Below are 25,832 nucleotides of genomic sequence, written 5' to 3'. Positions count from 1 at the left end.
GCAACACACAATGGTTCTATTTCCCAGCAAACTCTTAATCTTCCCGATACTTATTATATTCCCAAATTGAACTTTAATCTTATTTCTGTTAGTCAACTTACTAATCTCGGTTTTGATGTCACTTTTTCTATTTCTTGTTGTCATGTACAGGATCGTCGGACAGGACAAATCATTAGGACTGGACGTAAGGTCGGAAGGTTGTTTGAACTCGAGAATTTTCATATTCCTCCTGTGCCAAATCTCTATGTTGCTTCTTCTCCTTCTACTCTTCACTTATGGCATCAACGTCTTGCCCACACCTCCTTGGGAAAGATGCGTCCTCTTGTGTCTCAGGGTATTTTGGGTCAAGTTAATCATGAGTCTTTTGATTGCATTTCTTGTCAAACTGCTAAACAACCTGCTTTATCTTTTCACAATAATTTCTCTCTTGCTTGCTCTCTTTTTGATCTTATCCACTCTGATGTTTGGGGTCCCGCTCCCACCGCTTCTATGGGAGGAGCTCGATACTTTGTCATTTTTATTGATGATTATTCACGCTTTACTTGGGTTTATTTGATGACTAATCACCATGAGTTACCTCAGATTTATATTAACTTTTCCCCTATAATTAAAACTCAGTTTTCCAAGGTTATTAAGGTTTTTCGCCGCGATAATGCTATGGAATAGCGTGATTCCAAACTCTTAACCTTTCTTGCAGAACAGGGTACGTTGTCTGAGTTTTCTTGCCCTAGTACATCTCAACAAAATGGCCGAGTTGAACGCAAACACCATCACATTCTTAACTCTGTTCATGCAATGCTTCTTTCTTCTTCATGTCCTGAGCGTACTTAGGGTGAAGCTGTTCTTACTGATGTTCATGTTATCAATAGACTCTCTTCTTCTGTTCTTGGTAACGTTACTCCCTTTGAGCGTCTTTATCATACCTCCCCAGATTATAGTTCTCTTCGAGTTTTCGGTTGTGTCTATTTTGTTCTTCTTCAGCCTCATGAATATAATAAACTTGAACCTCGGGCTCGTATGTGTTGTTTCCTTGGTTATGGCACTGAACACAAGGGTTATCATCGTTGGGATCCTCTCTCTAAACGTATTCGTATATCTCGTCATGTTGTCGTTTGGGAGCGTCACATGTTTTCTCGATTCTCCTCCTTTGAGTCCATTCCTCCTACTCACTCACCATTTTTCACTAACCCCAATGTTGATCTTTTTCCTAGTGATGATTCTATAGGTTCTATCTCAAGTCACCCTCTACAGCCTCTTGTTCTTCCACTTTCTCCATCTCCCGATGATTCCAGATTGGACAACGATCCTGCTCCTACGTCATGCCTCCTCCTTCCACTCGTTCTTCTAGGGTAAGAAATCCACCTCATCATCTTCTTGATTATCATTATTTTTCTACTATTCTTTATCAACATGAACCTAAGTCATTCAGAGAAGCCTCTATAAATCCAAAATGGCAACAAGCAATATAGGAAGAAATACAGGCACTTGAAAAGTACACACTTGGGATTTGGTTGATCCTCCTTTTAATCAGGAAGTTGTGGGAAGCAGATGGATATACAAGATCAAGACTCGCTCTGATGGTTCTATTGACTGTTATAAGGCACGATTGGTTGCTCAGGGTTGTACGCAAGAGTATGATATTGACTATGAAGAGACTTTTGTACCTGTTGCTTGTCTCACATCTGTTCGAGCTCTTCTTGCCATTGCTGCGGTCAAAAAATGGTCTCTCAGTCAGATGAACGTGAAGAATGCATTTCTTAATGGAGATTTGAAAAAGAATGTCTATATGAAACCTCCTTCGGGTTATCCTTGTCCTTCTAGCAAAGTTTGTCTCCTTCGCAAGGCACTCTATGGATTTAAACAAGCTCCTCGTGAATGGTTTGACAAGTTTAGCACTACCATATGCAATCTTGGTTTCACTTGCAGCCCTCATGAGAATACTCTCTTCATTCGTAAAAGTGAACGTGGAGTTGTTCTTCTACTTCTGTATGTTAATGACATGATCATTACTGGAGATGATGTTGATGGTATCTTTGATCTCAAGGCGTCCCTTCAGCGTACTTTTGAGATGAAAGATCTTGGTTCTCTCAGCTATTTTCTTAGTCTAGAAGTCATATCCACCGATGATGACATCTATCTCTCTCAAGCTAAATATGCTTCAGATCTTCTTGCTCGAGCCGAAATTACAGATAGTTGCACTGAGTCTACTCCTCTTGAGCCTAATGTTCGATTTACTCTTATGGATGGCACTATTTTGGATAATCCTACTCTTTATCGACAGCTACTTGGATGACTCGTCTACTTAACTGTCACCCGACCAGACATCGCCTATCCGGTTCATGTTCTTAGCCAGTTCTTGTTAGCTCCTTGTACTACTCACTATACGGCAGTTCTTCACATTCTTCGCTACATCAAAGGCACCCTATTCCATGGCCTTTATTTTTCTGTCCATTCATCTTTATCCCTTCAGGCGTACTCAGATGTTGATTGGGCTGGTGATCCCACTGATCCTCACTCCACTACTGGTTGTTGTTTGTTTCTTGGCGACTCCCTCATTTCCTGGCGAGCTAAGAAGCAAACATTCACTGCTCGATCAAGTACAGAAGCTGAATACCGTGCTCTCACTAACACTACTGCTGAAGTTATCTAGATTCGTTAGTTTCTCGAAGACTTGGGTGCTCCTCAGTCATCCCCAACTGATGTTTTTTGTGACAACTACAGTGCTATTCAGATTGCCCATAATGATGTGTTTCATGAACGCACCAAACACATTGAGAATGATTGTCACTTTGTTCCAAAACGTATCTTTATTAATGCTGTTCGTCTCATCGCTGTTGGAACACTGGATTAGACTGCTGATATCTTCACGAAAGCTCATCATCCGACTCATTTCCGGACTCTGTTATCCAAACTCAAGATGGTATCCTTAGCTCCCACTTGAGTTTGAGGGGGGATGTTAAGAGAATAATTAGAATCAAATTAGATCAATTAGTATCATCTATATTTATATAGCATATCTATATATTAATTATAGGATTCTATGCTTTTATTACTTTGATTCTACTAGCAGCTATATATACCCCTTGTACATTGTACTTTTGCTCAACCTAAACAATACACAATTTCAGATTACTCTCTTGTTTTTAACACTCAGTTTGCATCTACCTTTCTTCAGTTCTCCTTCCTATTCAACTTGCCTCTACTCGCCGATTGATGAGTGGATAATTTATATGCTTTTTGGCATTGTTTTCTAGTAGTTTTTTAGTATAATTTAGTTAGTTTTTACTATGTTTTTATTAGTTTTTATGGAAAAAATTACATTTCTGGACTTTACTATGAGTTTGTGTGTGTTTCTGTGATTTCAGGTATTTTCTGACTGAAATTGAGGGACCTGAGCAAAAATCTGATTCAGAGGCTGAAAAAGGACTATAGATGCTGTTGGATTCTGACCTCCCTGCACTCGAAATGGATTTTCTGGAGCTATAGAAGACCAATTGGCACGCTCTCAATTGCGTTGGAAAGTAGACATCCAGGGCTTTTCAGCAATATATAATAGTCCATACTTTGCTCAAGTTTTGACGATGCAAATTGACGTTTAACACCAAGTCTTTACCCTATTCTGGCGTTAAACGCCAGAAACAGGTTGCAAACCAGAGTTAAACGCCAGAAACAGGCTACAACCTGGCGTTTAACTCCAAGAGAAGCCTCTACATGTGTAAAGCTCAATGATCAGCCCAAGCACACACCAAGTGGGCCCTGGAAGTGGATTTCTGCACTATCTGCACTTAGTTACTTATTTTCTGTAACCCTAGCTACTAGTTTAGTATAAAAACAACTTTTAGAGACTTACTATGTACCTCATGACATTTTCATGTTTTACATTATATTTCTGACGGCATGAGTCTCTAAACCCCATGGTTGGGGGTGATGAGCTCTGCTGTGTTTCGATGAATTAATGCAATTACTACAGTTTTCCTTTGAATCACGCTTGTCTCTATTCTAAGATATTCACTCGCACTTCATCCTAATAAATGTGATGATCCGTGACACCCATCACCATTCTCAACCTATAAACGCGTGCCTAACAACCACTTTCGTTCTACCTTAGATTGAGTGTATATCTCTTAGCCTCTTGGTTCATGATCAGAGTCTTCGTGGTATAGGCTAGGACTATTGGCGGCCATTCCTGAGATCCGAAAAGTCTAAACCTTGTCTGTGGTATTCCGAGTAGGATCTGGGAGGGGATGACTGTGACGAGCTTCAAACTCACGAGTGCTGGGCGTAGTGACAGACGCAAAAGGATCAATGGATCCTATTCCAACATGAGTGAGAACCGACAGATGATAAGTCGTGCGGTGACAGCGCATTTGGACCATTTTCACTGAGAGGATGGATGGTAGCCATTGACAACGGTGATCCACCAACATACAGCTTGCCATGGAAGGAGCCTTGCGTGCGTGAAGAAGAAGACAGTAGGAAAGCAGAGATTCGGAAGACAGAGCATATCCAAATCCTCAATCTGTTCTCCATTACTGCATAACAAGTATTATTTAATTTATGCTATTTACTCTTCATAAACGCAATCATTTTTATTACTAATTTTCTGACTAAGAATTACAAAATAACCATAGCTTGCTTCAAGCCAACAATCTCCGTGGGATCGACCCTTACTCACGTAAGGTATTACTTGGACGACCCAGTGCACTTGCTAGTTAGTGGTACGAGTTGTGAAAAGTGTGATTTACAATTCGTGCACCAAGCTTTTGGCGCCATTACCAGGAATTGTTCGAGTTTGGACAACTGACGGTTTATTTTGTTGCTTAGATTAGGAAAAATTTATCTTTTTGATTTAGAGTCATTAAATTAGAGTCTTTTATTTTCTCTTCAAAAATATTTCAAAAAATTTTTATTTTTCTTTATTAATTTTTAATTTTTCTTTGAGTCTTCTGTTTAAGTTTAGATTCATATTTTAAGTTTGGTGTCAATTGCATATTTTTATTTTCTTTTAAATTTTTGAATTTGTGTTCATTGTTCTTTCTTGATCTTCAAGTTGTTCTTGCTATTTTTCTTGTTTGATCTTTAGTTTTTCCTGTTCTGTGTCTTTTCTTATTTTTCTTGTGCATTTTCAAATGATCAGTATTCAAAAAATTTATATACATTAAATATTTTTTTTAAAAACACGTTAAATTTATAGCTCAGTTGACTAGAGCATTGTGCTTATGTTCTTGGTAATTGGGTATCTTCCTTTTAAAACTTTTTCAAAAATAATTTTTCTTTGATTAAATCTTGTGTCAAACTTTTAAGTTTGGTGTTCTCTTGTTATTTTTCTTTAATTTTCAAAAATTTATTTTTAGTTTTCTAAAAGTTTTAAGTTTGGTGTTCTTTTTATGTTCTTGAGTCTTTGAATTTTATTCTTGTTGTTCTTGTGAGTCTTCAAGGTGTTATTGAGTCTTCTTTATATTTTGATCTTAAAATTTTTAAGTTTGGTGTTCCTTGGTGTTTTTCCTCCAAAATTTTCGAAAAACAAGGAGCATTAGATCTAAAAATTTTAAGTCTTGCGTCTTTTGTGTGTTCTTCTCTTTCTTCATAAAATTCAAAAAAAAAATATCCTTTCTTTTAATTGCTCATAATTTTCGAATTCATTAGGTTGATTTGGTCAAAATTTTTAAAATCATATCTTTTTCAAAATCTTATCTTATCTTTTCCAATCTCGAATTTTAAAATCATACATTTTTCAAATCTTTTTAATTAATTACTTATTTTAATTTTCAATTTCCTTTTTATCTATTTTTCTAATTTTCGAAATTATAGTTAATTTTTTTATTTTATTTTATTTTATTTTCCTTTTAATTTTCGGTATTCAAAAAAATAAAATAATTTTAAAAAAATAAATAAATAATTTTTTTATTTTTTTTATTACAACCCACATCATCTCCCTTTCTCCATCATGGATCTAAGTGGAAATAAACAGTCCAGAAGAACTCTGGGGTCATATGCTAATCCCACTACTGCTGCATATGGGAGTAGTATCTGTATACCTCCCATCAAAGCAGGCAATTTTGAGCTAAATCCTCAGCTCATTGTCATGGTGCAGCAAAACTGCTAGTATTCCGGTCTTCCACAGGAAGAACCTACTGAGTTTCTGGCACAGTTCTTGTAAATTGCTGACACAGTACGTGACAAGGAAGTAGATCAGGATGTCTACAGATTATTACTATTTTCATTTGCTGTAAAAGATCAAGCTAAGAGGTGGTTAAATAACCAACCTACAGCAAGCATAAGAACATGGAAACAGTTATCATACAAATTCCTGAATCAATATTTCCCTCCAAAAAGGATGACACAGCTATGGCTGGACATCCAAGGCTTTAAACAAGAGGATGATGAATCCCTTTATAATTCCTGGGAGAGGTACAGAGGCATGCTAAGGAAATGCCTCTCTGAAATATTTTCAGAGTGGGTGCAGTTAGACATCTTCTACTACGGGCTTACAGAAAAAGCTCAGATATCTCTAGACCACTCAGCTGGTGGATCTATACACATGAGAAAGACTATTGAAGAGGCTCAAGAGCTTATCGATATAGTTGCTAGAAATTAGCATCTGTACATAAGTAATGAGTCCTCTATGAAAGAAGAAGCCAAGGCAGTATCAACTGACTTTAGTCCTCAGGAACAAGTTGCTGAACTCAATCAGCAACTATCTTCTATAACAAGGCAGTTAACAGAAGTTAAGGAGATGCTACAAGAAACCAAAAATGCTAACAAGGATATGGAATCACAATTAAATCAGACAAAATAGCAGTTATCAAAACAGATAACAGAGGAGTGCCAAGCAGTTCAATTAAGAAGTGAAAAAACATTAAATACCTCAACTCAAAGCAGCAGAAAGCCAAGAAAAGAACAGCTGACGAAGGATGAGCAACCTGCTACCCAAAATCCCTCTGAGGACAGTAAGAGCCCAGAGAGGAATAAGTCTGGCGTTTAAACGCCAGAAAAGGGTGAAAAACTGGTGTTAAACGCCCAATGCATGTCCAGTTCTGGCTTTCAAACGCTAGAAAAGGGTAGGAATCTGGCGTTCAACGCCCAACCCATGTTCAGTTCTGGCGTTCAAACGCCAGTGAGGGATCAGACACCTGCAAGTGCTGATAATAACTCCCTCAAGAAGGCTTCTCAACCTGCCTCTGTAGGAAATAAACCTGCAGCAACTAAGGTTGAAGAATATAAAGCCAAAATGCCTTATCCTCAGAAACTCCACCAAGCGGAACAGGATAAACAATTTTCCCGCTTTGCAGACTATCTCAGGACTCTTGAAATAAAGATTCTGTTTGCAGAGGCACTTGAGCAAATACCCTCTTATGCTAAGTTCATGAAAGAGATCTTAAGTCATAAGAAGGATTGGAGAGAAACAGAAAAAGTTTTTCTCACTGAAGAATGCAGTGCAGTCATTCTAACAAGCTTACCAGAAAAGCTTAAGGATCCCGAAAGTTTTATGATACCATGCACATTAGAGGGTGCTTGTACCAAGACATCTCTATGTGATCTTGGGGCAAGCATCAACCTAATCCCTGCATCCACTATCAGAAAGCTTGGCTTGACTGAAGAGGTCAAACCAATCTGGATCTGTCTTCAACTTACTAATGGCTCCATTAAATACCCATCAAGCATAACTGAGGACATGATTGTCAAGGTTGGGCCATTTTCCTTCCCTACTGACTTTGTAGTACTGGAAATGGAGGAGCACAAGAGTGCAACTCTCATTCTAGGAAGACCATTCCTAGCAACTGGACGAACCCTCATTGACGTCCAAAAAGGGGAGATAACCCTGAGAGTCAATGAGGATGAGTTTAAGTTGAATGTTGTTGACGAGAGGATTTTTACGAGTAAAGAGATTCATAGAAACGGTTGCGTTGTAGATATAGTCTCTAAACTGACAAAAATCCCTTCGTACAAATGTTTTGGGTGTCACAAGTAACAAACCCCTTTAGAAATTGTTAACCGAGTATTCAAACTTCGGGTCGTCTTCTCAAGGAACTGCGATGAAGTATGTTCTTATTATTGGCTATAAAGGTTGTAATCGGGGTTTAGAAGGTGAGAAGCAAGTAATTTAAATGACAGATAAAGTAAATGGCAATTAAAATAAATAAATAAATACTGTAAAGCAGACTTTTGGTAAGGTAAAAGAAGTTGGAGGTCTAACGTAGTTATCTCTCTCAATTATAATGAAAGTTGAATCTAAACTCCACTTGGTCAACCTTTACTAAGGCAAAGGAAAGTCAAGGGACTAATTAATCTGGCCTTTGAATCCTATTTATTTCCTAAGAAAAGGTTGGGATTATTTAAGTTCAGCTTAATTAGTAAGATAACGATTATCAATTATATTGAGTTTAATAACTGTTGAGTTACTAAATTCTTAACCAGAACCAAAAGGGAAAAAAGTAAAATTGCTGAAGTAATAAGAATATCCTTAGATGGGAAGCAATGGTAACTTAAATCAAAGTGAATAATCATAAACTGAAAATACCTCAATTATCATTAATTCAAATAACAATCTGTGACATGGAATAATTCATAAATCAAATTATAATAATCAATTCAAATGTTGGAATAAATAAATAGAAGTAAAACTAAAATAAAAGAACATTAAACCTGGGATCCAGAGTTACTCTTAAAACAAGAAGAAATCCTAAATCCTAAAAGAGAGAGAGAAGATCTCCCTCTCAACTAAATCTAAATCATTGAAAGGTAAAATATGCGAGCTCCCCTTGAATGGGTGTATTCCCACACTTTATAACCACTGGTCTATGCTATCTGTACTTGGATCTGGGCCAAAAAGGGCTTCAGAATTCGCTGGGGGCGTATTCTGTAAATTCTGATGCGTGGCCTCTGTCACGCGTCCGCGTGGGTCACGCGGTCGCGTCATTTGGAGCTTTTCCTTGCCACGCAGTCGCGTCAGTCATGCGGCCGTGTCGCTGCTGATTCGTGCTTGGCACGCGATCGCGTCATCCATGCGATCGCGTGGATACCAATTTCCTTAAAGCTCCGTTTTGCTTTCTCCTTCCATTTTAGTATGTTTCCTTTTCCATCCTTTAAGTCATTCTGCCCTGAAACTACTCAACACACCGATCACGGCATCGAATGGAAATAAAGGTAATTAAAATAATTAATTTTTAAAGCTTAGAAAACATGTTTTTCACAATATGACATAATAAGGAAGGGAGAGTAAAACCATGCAATTAATGTGAATAAGCAGGTGAAGGATTGTATAAATCACTCAAATTAAGCACAAAAGAACTCATGAAATATGGGTTTATCAACCTCCCCACACTTAAACACTAGCATGTCCTCATGCTAAATCCAAGGTAAATAATTAAGGTTAAAGTGATGGAATGTCATGCAATGCAACCTAATTTAAATGCAACTACCTAAATGAATGATGCATCATGCAACTCTAACTTATTCACTCATATATAAAGCTTACATGTAGTCAAGTTAATTCACATTCTCAAGGAGTCATGTATATATATATATATATAGCTAACCCTTAAATAATAAAGCATTTTAGCAAATGAGATGGGAAAGAAAACATTGTACAAACTTACAAAACAATTAGTAAATTTAAGCACAGATATATGTTGATGAGTTATTGAACCCTCACTGAATTTTGTGTTTACTCTCTAGTCACTCAGTGTTTCTTGGGTTTATTCACTCTATTTTTCTTTTTATTCTTAATTTCTATAGCTTTGTTTTTCATCTAACCAATCAATAATTATAGAATATAGTCATACCAAAAAGTCATGAGGTCTTTATTGAGATTGTAATGGGGTCAAGGTAAGGGTAAGAATTTTATGTATAGGGTCAAGTGAGATAATAAGTGAATCCTTAATTAGACTAAGATCTCACCTAACATACATATTTAGTAAAACAAAATCTCTTTACCTATTTTCCCATATTTCTCACTTATTATTACATGCTCATGTTTCACTTTTTATTTTGTTTCTTTTTTCTATTCCATGTGCATTGCTTTTATTTTGTAGTGGGGAATTTCTTTTGTATCCCCTTTTATTTAGATGCTGAAAAATAACTCTTTTTTTTTTAATGCACATGGCAATTAAAGCACTTTGATTTTCTCATGAACATGCTTCCCAAATTTATTTTATTTCTTTTAACCTTTCTACCTTTTGTTTCTATCATCCATGTTCCCAAAGGGTTTCCCACATTTAACTCTATTCATGATTTTCTATCTTAAGCTAACCAAGGATTCACTTGGGATTTTCTTTTGTTTTTCTGCTTAAGGCTAGTAATTTGGCTAAATAGAATAAAGGGTTTTAAAAGGCTCAAGGGGGCTAATAAGGGTGATGTAAAAGGTAGGCTAATTTGGGGTGAGTGAGCTAAAATCAAATGATGGCCTCAATCATTCTCTTGGTATGTATCTATTCTATATTCTATAATTGGACATATAGATTAAAGCAAAGGAAAGAACATCAGAATAAAAAGAAATGTAACACACAGAAATGAAATTATGGTTTGAATGCAACCATACAATTTAAGCTCAAGACTCACAGGCTGTGTGTTCTCTAACTCAAGCATCATATATCATTTATATATTGTATGCAGGTTTAGTTAAAAATTCCCATTATTCTCATAAAAAAAATTATTTAGGGTGGCTTTTAAAGTTTTAATGTTCCTCCTTGATGAAATGTTGTCAGCTTAACTACATCATGTAATGCTATATACAAGTTTTGTGGATTTAAATCTGATATGTTCAATTTCCTAGCTTACTTCCTTTTTATATGTTTCAATTTAAACTATACTATCTTATGCTAAAAAGGGTAAACTATACTAATTAATCCACTAATAAATCAGAATTGCAAACTAAACTAAATGGCTAAAATAAACTAAATGGCTAAAGTATGAACTAACGATGCAAAATGCAGAAAATAAAGTAAAAATACATAAAAGCAATGTATAAGTACTCAGAAAATAACAGTTAAAAGGAAAAATACAGAAAAATATCTAAAATAAAAGAAAAAGTATGTAGTGGTTCACCAAAATAAACGCCAGAGATGGCGACCTCCCCACACTTAAAAGGAAGCATCGTCCTCGATGCTCAATCAAGCCGGGTGTGAAGGAGTGTCATCACTGGGAGGGATGGTAGCGGGGGTCTCAGTAGTGGTGGTGGGGTGAGGGTCTGGCTGCTGTGGAGGAGGTGCTGACTGGAATCTTCAGAGTTCGCTCCAGGTATAGATTTCTGGAGTTCGCAAAAGCCGAGTACTTCAACTCACAGTACCGGTTTGCAAATTTTATAGGATCAGTTGCAGGGAGCAGCTGGTCAGCTTTTTCCTGTTGTGTGAAGTTCTTCTCCCGCCATGAAGAATCATGCATTAGAGCAATGATGGACTGGGAGGAATCTCCTCTCTTGCGCTTGCCAGTAGCTTTGCCTTTTCCTTTCCTCTGTGAGGCAGACATCCTGAAAAACAGAAAAGTAGGATATGGATAAAAATAGGAAAGCAATTAGGCAATTAAATAAAGGAAGCTCAAAGCAGCAAGAGAGAAATAGAATAAGGAAAATGAGTAAATGAAATGTGATTGAATTTATGTTAAATGGAAAAATAATCAATATGCCATGTTTAGAAAGTTAGAGGAAAGTGAAAATAATCAGAAAAAAGATTAAAAGTGTTAGTATGGTTAGAATTTGAAAAAGAAATTAGGAAATAAAATTAGGGAGTTAGTAAAGTGCGGGTTAAAGTAAGTGGCATAGAAAAATTCCATATAACAAGGATTCACAGGTAAGAATAGAAGTACTCATAATCGAACAAGGAAAACAGGGTGATGCTGATTCGAATAGAAATAACGAAAGCAAAAATTGGAATCAGTGAATCACAAATGCAGTTTATGAACTAGGAAATCAAAGAGGATAAGAAAGTCTGCCATAGCATTCATTAAATGGTTTGGGTAAAGCAGAGTAAAACAGAGTTCAGAAATTCCAAACCAAAACATGAACGAAAAAAAATTTTAAAAAAAAAATTGGGCAGCATTCCGGCTAAAATTGGATTATCCCGGAAAATAAACAGCAATAATAGCAGTTCATATGAATTTAAAAACTAGCTGCAATTACCAGCAATGAATAGAAACAGGAAAATTTAGACTAACAAGCAGCAATTGCAAGAAATCACAACATATGAACGAGGTCACAGAACAGCAAAATTTCAGTTATGATAAAACATAAACAGGAACAGTGCAAGTAAACAGACCTAGATCCACTAACCAGAGTCTAAGCTACCTAACAACCTAAAAATCCACTACAGCATGCATATCTATCTATCCTAATGATGAACAGAAACGGAAAAAAAGTACAGAACAAATGACGAACGGATAAAAAGGGGGTTGCATTTTGCGGAACCTGGTAGGCGGAAGGGGTGGAACCGGGAAGAAGGTGGCTGCGGCGGCGTCCGGTGCGGTGGCGGGGCACGGTGTCGCGGTGGCAGCTGATGGGGGCAGTGGCGGCGAGGGTTTTGGGTTAGTGAAAGAAGAAGGGGGGTGCGGGTGGGTGGCGGAGAGAGAGGGGGGCGCGGCTGGGTGGCCGGCGGTGGGGGGCGGTGGTCGCGGAGGCAGTGGTGGAGAGGGGAGGAGAGAGGAAGAAGGAAGAAGAAGGGAGGGGAGGGGGTTGCGGCGGCGGCGTCTGGGTGGCCGGCGGTGGCGGATGATAGGGGCTGGGTGGTGGTTGGAGGGAGAGGGAGCAGAGAGGGAGAAGAGGGTTGGGGGGTGGGGGGCTCGCGACTGATAGGGTTCGCGGGCTAGGGGGTTATATTTTCGAATCCACGCGGCCGCGCGCCCCACGCGGTCGCGTGGTTGGGACGAAAATGGGAGTGACGCGATCGCGTGGGGTGCGCGATCGCATGAGAGGAGGGAAAAGAAGGGTGACGCGATCGCGTCGCTGGAATTTGTGCTAAACGCACGACTCCAGCGCCGTTTTAGCGCAACTCTCTGTCTCCTTTTGGGGTGATGTGCAATCCATGCGACGCGATCGCGTCACTCACGCGGTCGCGTGGGATTGTTATTGTGCAAGTGACGCGGTCGCATGGGGCATGCGATCGCGTGGGCCAATTTGTGCGAAACGCACAGTGGCCGCACGATTCCAGCCTAACTTTCTGTTCGTTGGATCCTTACCCCGATATATATATCACACAGCCGCGTGGGTCACGCGGTCGCGCGGGTGGTGTTTTCCACGATATGGCGCGATCGCATGGGGCATGCGGTCGCGTCGTGCACCCTTTTTTTTTATGCATGAAAAATGCAGAATGCAATGATTAACATGAATGTTATGCATGATTCCAGGTTTAATAAATTAAAATGAAAAAGGAAAAATGAAAGCAATTAAAAAAATAAATTGTAAAAGAAGCAACCATACCATGGTGGGTTGTCTCCCACCTAGCACTTTTAGTTAAAGTCCTTAAGTTGGACATTGGAGGGGTATCCTGTTATGGTGGCTTATGTTTAAATTCGTCCAAAAATCTCCACCAGTGCTTGGAATGCCAATAGCCTCCAGGGTCCCAAACTAAGCACGCAAAGCTTCCGAACAACTTTAAATATATTGTTAGGCTCCCGGGATGACAAATGTCAGAATAAACTCCAGGATTCCAAGCCTTGCTTTTAAATCCGCCTCCGTCTTGATCTACATGTCTCCATTCGGGTGGGTTAAAAAGTAGAATCTCACCTTGGTGACCAAACGTTTTCCGTGATCCATGTGATTGAGCATGATACCAATCCGTGTACTTCGAAGTGAAGCGTGGAACCTTATTGAACCTTGTGCACCAGCTCTGAGTACGAGCCATTTCCCTCTTACTCTTAAAGCCGCAGAGAGCTCTAAGCTGGCCATCTGTTTCAAGCAAACCATATTCAAGTGAATAAGTAAAGTTATAAGTTAAGGATTGTACCCACTTGAAGCTTGTATTAGGTGGTAATGGCCTTGAGATAGGTGTTTTTGGTGGTTCTGCAAGTTCTGTTTCCTTGTGCTCTTCTGTGAATTCCTCCACTTCTTTGCAAAGATCTTCAATTGTATCTGTGTCCTGGTCAAAGTCTTCTGTGTCTTCCTCATCACTTGAGTCATAGATTGGAGGTTGAGAGAAATCTACCTCTGCATCATCTTCATATTCACTTGGGGAAGATTCTTCGATCTCAGAGAATTCACTTGCGGATGCAAGTTCATCACTAAGAGAGCTAGACTTGTGACTATCATCATCAAGGGAATTTGTTTCTTGGATCATTCCGTCTGATTCTTCATAAACGATTTGCCTTAGAGAAATATCCTCCTTAGCATCAACTGTAGCATCCTGGACGGAGTTTTCCTCAATTCTGGATTCCCATGGAGGTTCAGCATCTCCTAGATCTTCAACCAACTCTTCTTCTTGAACAAAGACAGCTTCTTCTAATTGCTCCAGTACAAATTCTTGCTCTGTCTTGTCCACTGGAGTTTCTGGCACTTCCTTCATGCTCTGCTCTTCATTGGGCTGTCCACATGGAGCTGTGGTTGATCCTTGTATATTTGAGCGCCTAGAAGCCCATTGAATCATCGCTTGCTCCAGTTGTTTGAAATTTAATTACTGTTTCTCTTAGGCGATCCTCTGCTTCTTGGGTTGCTGGACTTGGACATGCTACAAAGGAAAGTGGTGGTGATTGGGAGCGATTGGATTGGTATTGGGGTAAGGGTGGATCATATGGTGGCGAATGGTGAAGAGAAGCTTGTGAGTGTGGTGGTTCAAGGTTATGTTGAAAGGGTGGTTTATATGTACGGGGTGGGGCTTGTTGGTAGTTACAAGGTTATCCACCATGTCTTTCAGCTGGGTATGCATTGTAGAATGGTCTTTGTCCAGGATATTTCGGAGGGTGTTGCTGCCAAAAGGGTTGATTAGATCCTCTTGGTTCTATCCATCCTTGATTGGTCTAACCTTGATGCACATTCCTACTGTAACTTCTATTTCCCTTAACAACATTAGAATCAAACTCAAAGCGAGAGGGGTGAGAGTTCATAGCAGCAAATAAAGATAAAAAAGGAAAAACAAAAATAAATAAGCAAGCAAAAGAAAAATATTTACAATAACCAATAATAAGGCACACGCTAGCAGTTCCCCGGCAACGGCGCCATTTTGACGAGAGGATTTTTACCAGTAAAGAGATTCATAGAAACGGTTGCGTTGTAGATATAGTCTCTAAACCGACAAAAATCCCTTCGTACAAACGTTTTGGGTGTCACAAGTAACAAACCCCTTTAGAAATTGTTAACCGAGTATTCAAATCTCGGGTCGTCTTCTCAAGGAACTGCGATAAAGTATGTTCTTATTATTGGCTATAAAGGTTGTAATTGGGGTTTAGAAGGTGAGAAGCAAGTAATTTAAATGACAGGTAAAGTAAATGGCAATTAAAATAAATAAATACTGTAAAGCAGACTTTTGGTAAGGTAAAAGAAGTTGGAGGTCTAACGTAGTTATCTCTCTCAATTATAATGAAAGTTGAATCTAAACTCCACTTGGTCAACCTTTACTAAGGCAAAGGAAAGTCAAGGGACTAATTAATCTGGCCTTTGAATCCTATTTATTTCCTAAGAAAAGGTTGGGATTATTCAAGTTCAGCTTAATTAGTAAGATAACGATTATCAATTATATTGAGTTTAATAACTGTTGAGTTACTAAATTCTTAACCAGAACCAAAAGGGGAAAAAGTAAAATTGCTGAAGTAATAAGAATATCCTTAGATGGGAAGCAATGGTAACTTAAATCAAAGTGAATAATCATAAACTGAAAATACCTCAATTATCATTAATTCAAATAACAATCTGTGACATGGAATAATTCATAAATCAAATTATAATAATCAATTCAAATGTTGGAATAAATAAATAGAAGTAAAACTAAAATAAAAGAACATTAAACCTGGGATCCAGAGTTACTCTTAAAACAAGAAGAAATCCTAAATCCTAAAAGAGAGAGAAAGAAGATCTCCCTCTCAACTAAATTTAAATCATTGAAAGGTAAAATATGCGAACTCCCCTTGAATGGGTGCATTCCCACACTTTATAACCTCTGGTCTATGCTGTCTGTACTTGGATCTGGGCCAAAAAGGGCTTCAGAATTCGCTGGGGGCGTATTCTGTAAATTCTGATGCGTGGCCTCTGTCACGCGTCCGCGTGGGTCACGCGGTCGCGTCATTTGGAGCTTTTCCTTGCCACGCGGTCGCGTCAGTCATGCGGCCGCGTCGCTGCTGATTCGTGCTTGGCACGCGATCGCGTCATCCATGCGATCGCGTGGATACCAGTTTCCTTAAAGCTCCGTTTTGCTTTCTCCTTCCATTTTAGTATGTTTCCTTTTCCATCCTTTAAGTCATTTTGCCTTAGAAAATCTGAAACTACTCAACACACCGATCACGGCATCGAATGGAAATAAAGGTAATTAAAATAATTAATTTTTAAAGCTTAGGAAACATGTTTTTTACAATATGACATAATAAGGAAGGGAGAGTAAAACCATGCAATTAATGTGAATAAGCAGGTAAAGGATTGTATAAATCACTCAAATTAAGCACAAAAGAACTCATGAAATATGGGTTTATCAGTTGTCAAAGCTATGCAGCATCCAGACACATCAGAAGACTGCCTGAGCGTTAATATTATTGACTCCCTGGTGGAAGAGGTCAATATGATTGAGAGTCTCGAATCAGAGCTAGAGGACATTTTTAAAGATGTCCAGCCTGATCTGGAGGAACCAGAGGAAATAAAAGAACCTCTGAAAACTCCTCGGAAAGAGGAAAAACCTCCTAAACCTGAGCTCAAACCACTACCACCATCCCTGAAATATGCATTTCTGGGAGAAGGTGACACTTTTTCTGTAATCATAAGCCCTACTTTAGAGCCACAGGAAGAGAAAGCACTAATTCAGGTGCTAAGGACACACAAGACAGCTCTTGGGTGGTCCATAAGTGATCTTAAGGACATTAGCCCAGCCAGATGCATGCACAAGATCCTATTAGAGGATGATGCTAAGCCAGTGGTTCAACCACAGAGGTGGCTAAATCCCGCCATGAAGGAGGTGGTGCAGAAAGAGGTCACTAAGTTACTAGAGGCTGGGTTTATTTATCCTATTTCTGATAGCCCCTGGATGAGCCCTGTCCATGTTGTCTCTAAGAAGGGAGGTATGACAGTGGTTTATAATGAAAAAAATGAACTGGTTCCTACAAGAACAGTTACAGGGTGGCGTATGTGTATTGACTTCAGAAGGCTCAATATAGCCACCAGGAAGGATCACTTCCCTTTACCATTCATAGACCAGATGCTAGAAAGACTAGCAGGTCATGAATACTACTGCTTTTTGGATGGCTATTTAGGTTAAAACCAAATTACAGTAGATCCTCAGGACCAAGAGAAAATAGCATTCACATGTCCATCTGGAGTATTTGCATACAGAAGAATGCCTTTTGGTCTGTGCAATGCACCTGTAACCTTTCAGAGGTGCATGCTCTCTATCTTCTCTGATATGGTAGAGAAATTTCTGGAAGTCTTCATGGATGACTTCTCAGTATTTGGAGACTCATTTAGCTCATGTCTCAACCATCTAGCACTTGTTCTGAAAAGATGCCAAGAGACTAACCTGGTTTTAAATTGGAAAAAATGTCACTTTATGGTGACCGAAGAAATTGTCCTTGGACATAAAATTTTGAACAAGGGAATAGAGGTGGATCAAGCTAAGGTAGAGGTAATTGAAAAATTACCACCACCCACCAATGTTAAGGCAATCAGAAGCTTTCTGGGGAATGCAGGATTCTATAGGAGGTTTATAAAGGATTTTTCAAAAATCACAAAACCTCTGAGCAATTTGCTAGCTGCTGACACACCATTTGTGTTTGACACAGAGTGTCTGCAGGCGTCTGGAACTCTGAAAGCTAAGCTGGTCACAGCACCAGTTATTTCTGCACCAGATTGGACATTACCATTCAAACTAATGTGTGATGCCAGTGACCATGCCATTGGTACAGTATTGGGATAGAGGCATAACAAGCTTCTGCATGTCATTTATTATACTAGCCATGTTTTAAATGATGCACAAAAAAATTATACAACCACAGAAAAAGAGATGCTTCCAGTGGTTTATGCGATTGACAAGTTTAGATCATACTTAGTAGGATCAAAAGTGATTGTGTACACTGACCATGCTGCTCTTAAATATCTACTCACAAAGCAGGATTCAAAGCCCAGGCTCATAAGATGGGTGTTGCTTCTGCAAGAGTTTGATATAGAAATAAGAGATAGAAAAAGGACAGAGAATCAAGTAGCTGATCACCTGTTCCGGATAGAACCAGTAGCAGGAGCATCCCTCCCTCCTACTGAGATCTCTGAAACCTTTCCGGATGAGCAATTGTTTGCTATTCAGGAAGCTCCGTGGTTTGCAGACATTGCAAACTATAAGACTCAAGGTTCTCCTTCTGTAACCATGGAGAGGAAGCATGAAAAGTTTCTCTCAATACAGAGTCACACAAAACCCCCACATTCAAACTCTAAGTTTGGTGTTGGGAGGCCACAACCAAACTCTAAGTTTGGTGTTGAGAGGCCCCAACCCTGCTCTGATTATCTGTGAGGCTCCATGAGAGCTCACTGTCAAGCTAATGACATTAAAGAAGTGCTTGTTGGGAGGCAACCCAATGTTATTTAATTATATCTATTTATTTTCCATTGCTATTTTATGTTTTCTTTAGGTTGATGATCATGTGAAGTCACAAAAACAACTGAAAAATCAAAAACAGAATGAAAAACAACATTAAAAACAGCTCACCCTGGAGGAAGAGCTTACTGGCGTTTAAATGCCAATAAAAAGCATCAGACTGGCGTTTAACGCCAGAAAGAAGCATCAAGCTGATGTTAAATGCTAGAAACAAGCACCAGACTGGCGTTTAACGCCAGAACAGAGCATCAAGTTGGCGTTTAACGCCAAGAAAGGGAGAAAAGCTGGCGTTTAACGCCAGAAACAAGCAACAGTCTGGCGTTAAACGCCAGGATTGCACACTAAGGGCATTTTTACACGCCTCAATGGAGCAGGAATGATAAGTTCTTGACCCCTCAGGATATGTGGACCCCACAGGATCTCCACCTGCCATACCTTTTCATACACACTTCCCCCACCCTTGGCCGAACCCACCACACACCTCCTTCTTTTTCTCGAGGACAAGCAAATATTTTAAGTTTGGTGTGGAAAAAGCATTGCTTTTTTGTTTTTCCATAACCACTAATGCCTCAAGGGATGCACTTTCCTCCATGAAACTATTGGGAGCAGATTAACACCTCCCTAGGAGAATTAAGTTCCAACATGGGACAACTACGGGTGGAGCACCAAGAGCATTCCATCCTCCTCCATGAAATTAGAGAAGATCAAAGAGCTATGAGGGAGGAGCAACAAAGGCAAGGAAGAGACATAGAGGAGCTCAAGAGCACTATTAGTTCTTCAAAAGGAAGAAGACGCCACCCTCACTAAGGTGGACCCGTTTCTTAATCTCCTTGTCTATTTATTTTTTTCTGTTTTCATTCTCTATGCTTTATTTATGTTTGTGTCTTCATTACATGATCATTAGTATCTAGTGTCTATGTCTTAAAGCTATGAATGTCCTATGAATCCATCACCTTTCTTAAATGAAAAATGTTTTAATTACAAAAGAACAAGAAGTACATGATTTCGAATTCATCCTTGAAACTAGTTTAATTATTTTGATGTGGTGACAATACTTTTTGTTTTCTGAATGAATGCTTGAACAGTGCGTATGTCTTTTGAATTTGTTGTTTATGAATGTTAAAATTGTTGGCTCTTGAAAGAATGACGGAAAAGGAGAAATGTTATTGATAATCTGAAAAATCATAAAATTGATTCTTGAAGCAAGAAAAAGTAGTAAATGACAAAGCTTGCGAAAAAAAAAGAGAAAGAAAAAGGAAAAGCAAGCAGAAAAAGCCAATAGCTCTTTAAACCAAAAGGCAAGAGCAAAAAGCCAGTAACCCTTTAAACCAAAAGGCAAGGGTAATAAAAAAGGATCCAAGGCTTTGAGCATTAATGGATAGGAGGGCCCAAAGGAATAAAATCTTGGCCTAAGCGGCTAAACCAAGCTGTCTCTAACCATGTGCTTGTGGCGTGAAGGTGTCAAGGCAAAGGTTTGAGACTGAGCAGTTAAAGTCATGATCCAAAGAAAAAAGAGTGTGCTTAAGAACCCTGGACACCTCTATTTGAGGACTCTAGCAAAGCTGAGTCACCATCTGAAAAGGTTCACCCAGTTATGTGTCTGTGACATTTATGTATCCGGTGGTAATACTGGAAAACAAAGTGCTTAGGGCCACGGCCAAGGCTCATAAAGTAGCTGTGTTCAAGAATCAACATACTGAACTAGGAGAATCAATAACACTATCTAAATTCTGAGTTCCTATAGATGCCAATCATTCTGAACTTCAAAGGATAAAGTGAGATGCCAAAACTGTTCAGAGGCAAAAAGCTACTAGTCCCGCTCATCTAGTTGGAGCTAAGTTTCATTGATACTTTGGAATTTATAGTATATTTTCTTCTTTTTATCCTAATTGACTTTTAGTTGCTTCGGGACAAGCAACAATTTAAGTTTGGTGTTGTGATGAGCGGATAATTTATACGCTTTTTGGCATTATTTTCTAATAGTTTTTAGTATAATTTAGTTAGTTTTTACTATGTTTTTATTAGTTTTTATGCAAAAAATCATATTTCTGCACTTTACTATGAGTTTGTGTGTTTTTCTATGATCTTAGGTATTTTCTGGCTGAAATTGAGGGACCTGAGCAAAAATCTGATTCAAAGCCTGAAAAAGAACTGCAGATGCTGTTGGATTCTGACCTCTCTGCACTCGAAATAGATTTTCTGGAGCTACAGAAGACCAATTGGTACGCTCTCAATTGCGTTATAAAGTAGACATCCAGTGCTTTCCAGAAATATATAATAGTTTATACTTTGCTTAAGTTTTGATGACGCAAATTGGTGTTTAACGCCAAGTCTTTACCCTATTCTGGCGTTAAACGCCAGAAACAGGCTACAACCTGGCGTTTAACTCCAAGAGAAGCCTCTACACATGTAAAGCTCAATGATCAGCCCAAGCACACACCAAGTGGTCCCCGGAAGTGGATTTCTGCACTATCTGCACTTAGTTACTCATTTTCTGTAACCCTAGCTACTAGTTTAGTATAAAAACAACTTTTAGAGACTTACTATGTACCTCATGACATTTTCACGTTTTACATTGTATTTCTGATGGCATGAGTCTCTAAATCCCATGGTTGGGGGTGAGGAGCTCTGCTGTGTTTCGATGAATTAATGCAATTACTACAGTTTTCCATTCAATCACGCTTGTCTCTATTCTAAGATATTCACTCGCACTTCATCCTGATGAATGTGATGATCCGTGACACTCATCACCATTCTCAAGCTATGAACGCGTGCCTGACAACCACTTTCGTTCTACCTTAGATTGAGTGTATATCTCTTACCCTCTTGGTTCATGATCAGAGTCTTCGTGGTATAGACTAGGACTATTGGCAGTCATTCTTGAGATCCGGAAAGTCTAAACCTTGTCTGTGGTATTCCGAGTAGGATCTGGGAGGGGATGACTGTGACGAGCTTCAAACTCACGAGTGCTGGGCGTAGTGACAGACGCAAAAGGATCAATAGATCCTATTCCAACATGAATGAGAACTGACAGATGATTAGCCGTGCGGTGACAGCGCATTTGGACCATTTTCACTGAGAGGACGGATGGTAGCCATTGACAACGGTGATCCACCAACATACAGCTTGCCATGGAAGGAGCCTTGCATGCGTGAAGTAGAAGACAGTAGGAAAGCAGAGATTCGGAAGACAGAGCATCTCCAAATCCTCAATCTGTTCTCCATTACTGCATAACAAGTATTATTTAATTTATGCTATTTACTCTTCATAAACCCAATCATTTTTATTACTAATTTTCTGACTAAGAATTACAAAATAACCATAGCTTGCTTCAAGCCAACAATCTCCGTGGGATCGACCTTTACTCACGTAAGGTATTACTTGGACGATCCAGTACACTTGCTGGTTAGTGGTACGAGTTGTGAAAAGTGTGATTTACAATTCATGCACCACCGATCCATCAACAGCCTTGGTTGTGTCATCTCTACCTCTTGCCTCGACTCCTTCACTGCCTCACTAAAATCCATCGTCACCTCTGCTGTGTGTCATGCCATGACTCATTAAGCTTCGTTATATCTCGCTTCTAGTTCTTTGTCATCTGTCTCATTATTGCTAAGCCTTTTTCTCGTCATGGTTCTTCTCCATCTACATAATCTATGCGCAAAATTTTTTTTAATATTTTTATGTATTTTTTAAAAATATTTTGTCTGTTGATATAATTTGTATGAGTATTTTTTTAAATATTTTTTTGTATCGGTATTTTAATGTATTTTTCAGTTGTTTATTTTGATACGTTGTTTAATTTATACATACCAGTATGATATAAAAAGTGAACGAATATAAAAGTGTCAAGTGAATTATAGTAAGCATTTATTTTTTATTTGTATTTTAAAAAATATTATATCATTATAAAGATTAAAATACTCTTATAAAAAAAGTGTAAAATGACTAATATACTTTTATGATTATTTTAGTTAAAAGATGAAATATTTTATTGTTATGACCAAAATATTCTTTTACAATAAAAAAATTAATATTAAATAATTTTAATATTATAACCTTTTTTTTATCAAAGATAGGAGACTCAAACTCGCAACCTCTTAATTGAGTATGGAGAGACTATGCCATTTGAGCTATAACTCATTGGCTTAATATTATAACCTTAAAAATGAATAAAATTTAAAATCAAATAAATAAACAGAAACAAGTACTTAATTATTTATATAAAAATATTATTTATACATTAAAATTAATCACTAAAATTAGTTATTATTTTTTATTTTAATAAATAAAATAAATGTAATAATTACCAAAATAAATAATTTAAAAAATATTTACCAATTTAAATTTTTCTATCTTATCTCGTTTACAGTGTAAACGAGATGACATTTCATGTATCTTGTTTACAGTCTAAACGAGTTATGATACGTCAGCTGCAACGTATCTATCTCGTTTACACTCTAAACGAGATAAGCTTTGTGCACGCCTATAAGTAGAAGTCGTTTACAGTGGCTGTAGAGGCCCCAATATGACTTAGTCAACCTCTTTCTCCCCTCTTTTGACCCTTTCCTACCCTATTTTAGACTGATACGGTGATGGCGTGCCAGGCGGGGAACGACGGAGACATCAACAGGCTGAACGAGACGTCGCATTACGCTGGACCGGCTGACTTCGAGGTTAGTTGCGTTCTTTTTGTTTAATCTAAGTATGTGGCCATTGTTAGGGTAGTCCTGAAGTGACAAGAACGTAGTTAAATTGTTTAGTGATAGGTCTCTAGGAGGAACTCTATTTTTCTTCTGCTAGGTTGTTAGTATTTATAACGTTCTAATTAGGAAAAGCTTTCTGGCATATGTAATTTAGAGATATGTGTAGGCTAGAAACATGGAAGTATGTTCTTAAGTAGAAGTAACTGTAAGTTAGATAGAAATATTTGCTGTGTATCACGTTAAGGTGATTTAATTACTAAAAACACAAAAAGTAAGAATTTAGTAATGTGCATAAATTTATGATCATCTGTTTATAAGGCTGAATTTTTTTATTCTTTAGAGGCCTCGCCTTCTATTGCCCCAGCGAGTGAGCCATACCCTTCCTCCACCCGACGCCATCGTCCCGTATCTGGCTGAGGCCAGATTCGGCGACACGGTGCCACTCAGGGACTTCACTTTTGACAATTCTCTGATTTCGGCACTCGTTGAGCGATGGTGTCCGGAGACGCACACGTTTCATCTCCCGTGGGGTGAGGTCACTGATAAACCCATATTTTATGATATATTTTGTGCTTAGTTTGAGTGATTTATTCAATCCTTCACCCACTTATTCATATTAATTGTATGGTTTTACTTTCCCTTCCTTATTATGTGATGTATGTGAAAAACATGTTTCCTATGCTTTAAAATTAATTATTTTAATTACCCTTATTTCCATTCGATGCCATGATTAGTGTGTTGAGTAGTTTCAGATCTTCTAAGGCAGGAATGACTTAAAGGATGAAAAAGGAAACATACAAAGATGGAAGGAAAGCACAAAACGGAGTTTCTAAAGAAACTGGCATCCACGCGATCGCATGGGCGACGCGGACGCATGCCAAGCACGAATCAACAACGACGCGGCTGCATGACTGACGCGACCGCGCGCCTTAAGCAAAACACATATGACGCGGCCGCATGACTGACGCGACCGCGTGACAAGAAAAGCTCCGAATGACGCGACCACGTGACCCACGCGGACGCGTGACAGAGGCCACGCACCAGAAATTGTAGAAAATGCTCCCAACGATTTCTGAAGCCCTTTTTGGCCCAAATCTAAGTCCAGAAGGCATAGACCAGAGGTTATGAAGTGAGGGAATGCATCCATTCAAAGGGAGTTCGCCAATTTAGTTACTTCTCATGATTTAGATTTAGTTTGGAGAGAGGTTCTCTCCTCTCTCTCTTAGGATTTAGGATTTCTCTTAATTTTAGGAGTGACTCTCGATCCCAGGTTTAATGTTCCTTTACTTTAAGCTTTCCTTTCACTTTTATTCATTCCATTACTTTAGTTGATTATTTACTTTTGCCATTTAATTTATGAATTCTTCTATGTTCCAGATTATTTGAATTAATGTTATTTGAGGTATTTCAGTTTATTATTGCTTTCTTTTATTTATGTCACCGTTGCTTTCAATCTGAAGACATTTTTATTCCAGCAAATTTACTTTTTCCCTTTTGGTCTTGGTTAAGAAATCAGTAACTCAGGAGTTATCTTAGCTCAATTGATAACTGTTATCTTTGCTAATTGAATTAACTTTCAATAATCCCAATCTTTTCTTAGGAAATAAATAGGATTCGAAGGTCAAACTAATTAATCCCTTGACTTTCCTTTGCTTTAGCAAAGATTAACTAAGTGGAATTAAGATTCAATCTTCTTTATTATTGAGAAGGGTAACTAATTTGGACTTCCAATTTCTCATCCCTTGCCAAAAGTTTGCTTTACAGTATTTATTTATTTTAATTTCTATTTAAATTATTTGTCATATTTGTTCCTCATTCTTGAAATCCCGAATTTACAATCTCCATAACCAATAATAAGAACATACTTCCCTGCAGTTCCTTGAGAAGACGACCCGAGATTTGAATACTTTGGTTAACAATTTATTTAGGGGTTTGTTACTTGTGACAACCAAAACGTTTGTATGAAAGGACTTTTGAAGGTTTAGAAACTATACTTGCAATGAAGATTTATCCGCAAATTTCTAGACCATGCAAAAGTTCTCTCGTCAAAATGGCGTCGTTGCCGGAGAGCTGCTAACGTGTGCCTTATTATTGGTTATTGTAAATATTTTTCTTTTACTTGTTTATTTATTTCTGTTTTTCCTTTTTAATTTTATTTGCTACTATGAACTCTCACCCTTCTCGCTTTGAGTTTGGTTCTAACTTTGTTGAAGGAAATAGAAACCACAGCAGGAATATGCGTCAAGGTCAGACCAATCAAGGATGGATGGAACCAAGAGGATCTAATCAACCCTTTAGGCAACAACACCCTCCAAGATATCATGGAAAACGACCATTCTACAATGCATACCCAGCTGATAGATATGGTGGACAATCTTGTAACTACCAACAAGCCCCACCCCGTGCCTATAGACCATCCTCT

Source organism: Arachis ipaensis, chromosome B8 (genome assembly GCF_059453495.1).
Source record: "Arachis ipaensis isolate K30076 ecotype BB chromosome B8, ASM5945349v1, whole genome shotgun sequence".
Lineage (NCBI taxonomy): Eukaryota > Viridiplantae > Streptophyta > Magnoliopsida > Fabales > Fabaceae > Arachis > Arachis ipaensis.
This window is presented reverse-complemented; position numbering follows the sequence as displayed.